Source organism: Triticum urartu, chromosome 2A, assembly GCF_056163025.1.
Source record: "Triticum urartu cultivar PI428250 chromosome 2A, HENAU_Tu73, whole genome shotgun sequence".
NCBI classification, from domain to species: domain Eukaryota; kingdom Viridiplantae; phylum Streptophyta; class Magnoliopsida; order Poales; family Poaceae; genus Triticum; species Triticum urartu.
The window spans coordinates 29858122-29861022 of NC_141874.1; the positions used below are offsets into that span (position 1 = coordinate 29858122).

A 2901-nucleotide genomic window follows, 5' to 3' on the forward strand; every position below is an offset into this window, starting at 1 on the left:
ACTCTCTCTTTGTAGATATATTCTTTTATGATTTGTTCATAATAATTTCTTGAGGACAACAATTTAGGTGGAAGATATGCTATAGACTAGGTGGTAATAATGCCCATCATTTACAATTGCAAAACTCTTAATAAATGTCTTGATAATCTCAAATAATAAACTACTGATTATTTTTCCCGACATTCAGAAATGCATAGTGAGCTGCACGTTTGGGTCACCACGTTGGAGTTGCTTTTAAATGATTCAAGAATATCATCAATCCTGAGAATAGATGGGATCAGAGTTAGGGAGGTGTTTTGTTAACATTTACACCTGATTTTTATTTATTAGTAAATAGGGGCGGGTTAACATTATTTTCTCTTGTTAAAGCATTTTTTAACCCATGGCAATGCACGGGCACTCAACTAGTGAGATGTAATGAGAGGCGCACCTCTCATGTTTACACACAACAGTTATAGTAGCAGGTGATGAAACCCCTTTCCTGTGCGCTACGGTGCGGAGGATCGCCTAGGTCTGCGCGCGGAGGTAGAGGATGGCCAGATCTGGATTGGATCGCCCAGGGCCTGCGAGCGGCGATGCGGACCGGTCGGGTTGGCGTGTGCTCGCCGAGTTCATGTGTGCGGCTTGACCAATTCATCTCTAGTAGTGTTTGCTTTGGGCTCATGTTGCATTGTGGCGCTGGTGGCCTCAGATCCTTGGATTGTTGGTGGAAGACTCGGCTCCGGGCGAAAATCATGCATCGACCCTGTCGTTGCCGGCGGTAACGGCGTCCATGGATGTTGTCTTCCTCCTTGGAGGTATCGTTGTGGAGCCGTTCCCTTCCTTCCCAATAGCGTGAGATCTCCTGGTGAAAACCTAAGATCGGGCAGTGCCAGATCGGGTGACGGTGGAGTCCTCAACTTCGTTTTCCTCCTTGGAGGCGTCACCTTGGTGATCCCGCCGAGGGGTTCTGATGGTGTTCGCGTTTGATGGTAGAGCTTGGGTTTGTGGTGCTGCCGACGGGTCATTTTCTTTCTTTTCTTTTTGCGTTGCCTTTGCGGTGCTTTCCTCCTCTGAGGACTCTTGTAACACCTTCTTCTCATCAATGAATTTGGCAGTTCTCCTGCCAACATTCAAAAAAAAATGAAACCCCCAGATTCTGGAACATTTTCCCTTCAATGAAAATGCGGGTAGGCCTCTTTGGGAGGCATAATTAAGCATTTCAATGATTCTTTTCAACCACGTACCCAAGTGCAACTCATATTTTTGTTACTTTTAGCGTTTTTGAGTTGTTTGTAAATTGCGATCCCTAATCCCATTCCACTACCCATTAATCAATCAAAAAGCTAATTGTCAGTGAAAATCGAACGGTAACCTTCCTCGCCTGATCTGAATGAACTTTTGTGAATCAGAGAAAATCTTCAGCGTCATTTTTGAAATAAATAAATACTGATAAGACCACAGCGTTCTACAATCTCCATTGGAAATTCTCAAGTTATATTATTACTCATTATATTGTTGCACATCACAAGTTTTGCTGTCCGGAAAGATGATCATTTTTCTTCCGGAGGTAGAAGAAGGCCTCGTGCTACTCGCTCATTTTGCCCCGTTGTTTAAGCAGTGCCGCAAGATTTTCAACGCCAGCCAGCTCACGCCGTTGAGCTCGTGGTCTGCGTCGGTCAGCGGCGTCCTCTCGCCGGCCCGGAAGAGGAACGCCTTGTCGCAGCGCACCGGCGTGCCACGAACCTGCTCCAGCAGGGTGGCCGCCTCCGTCAGCATGTCCTCGTCCCCGCCTGCGGCCAACTCCCTGGCGGCGCGCCCCAGCCAGCGCACGGTCAAGGCGTAGTCCTTAGCGCACTGTTCCAGAACCAGCCGCCGCCGGGGCGACGTCTCGGCGGCCTGCAGCCGGGCGATGCGGTCGCCGGTGGCCTTGGCGGTCGCCCCGGCGATCCTCACCGTGATGACGACGAGGCCGAGCTCGTCGGCCGTCGTACTCGCCGGGTCCGCCCCCAGCGTCTTCACGCACAAGTCGTAGTCGTGCGCGGCCTCCCAGGAGCCGGTGGCGACGAGCGTGCACGTGTCCTCCCGCGTGCTCGCCCTCGCCGTGCGCGCGTGCTGCGCGATGAGCAGGAGGACGAGGGCGGAGGAGAGAGCTTGGAGAGCAGCCATGGTCGTCGTCGTCTGATTTGTTTCTCTCTCAGACTCGACCTATATATACTGTAAGACGTACGTAGGAGTAATTAGATTGGTGGCGCTGTAAATTTGTGTTTATCCTTTCAAACGTTTCCATTCGTTGCTCATGCATCAAAGTGAAACTCTTTTACTAGTTACATCACATTGAACAAAAACCGAATGTAATAAATTTTTGACAAATGTAATTAAGAATGGTGAGTAAAAAATTCACCACATATTAACCATGTGTATTAATCATCGCAATATTAGTAAATATTTCGGACGCCCAAGAGCCTACTGAACATATAATTTCTTGAGAATCCAGACAAAACAAAAGACCCGATTTATACTAGCAACACTAGTTAAAACGGGCATTTGTGTCCCAAATGAACGGAACCGCCTGTAATAACCCTACCACATGGTTTTATTTTTCACCGAGGCGGTTATTAAAAGCAAATCGCCTACAAAAATTAACTCGGGCGGCTCAAAAAGAAAAGAAAAGAAATGAAACAGCTTGCAGGCTAGTATTGGGCCACAACCCATTTTCACAATTGAACCCTTTCTTTCCGTCCTTCAAATCCCACCCCCGCAGTCACTCGCCCCCCCCCCCCTGTTATCTTCCCCCCTTCCTTCTTGTCTTGCAAATCCGTCCCTTCTCTTGCGCATCGACCTCGGAGGGTTTAGGTGACCTTGGGCTGCACCGCCGTGAGGAAGCCATGGTGGTCAAGCCGCCGCATCGGAGCTCGCCTT

At 49.0% G+C, this 2901-nt stretch overlaps 1 pseudogene; it reads right to left on the reverse strand.

Annotated features, from left to right (window-relative positions):
* Positions 1-1658: 1658 nt before the first annotated feature.
* On the reverse strand, positions 1659-2148 carry LOC147983194 (uncharacterized; annotated as a pseudogene).
* Positions 2149-2901: the final 753 nt, after the last annotated feature.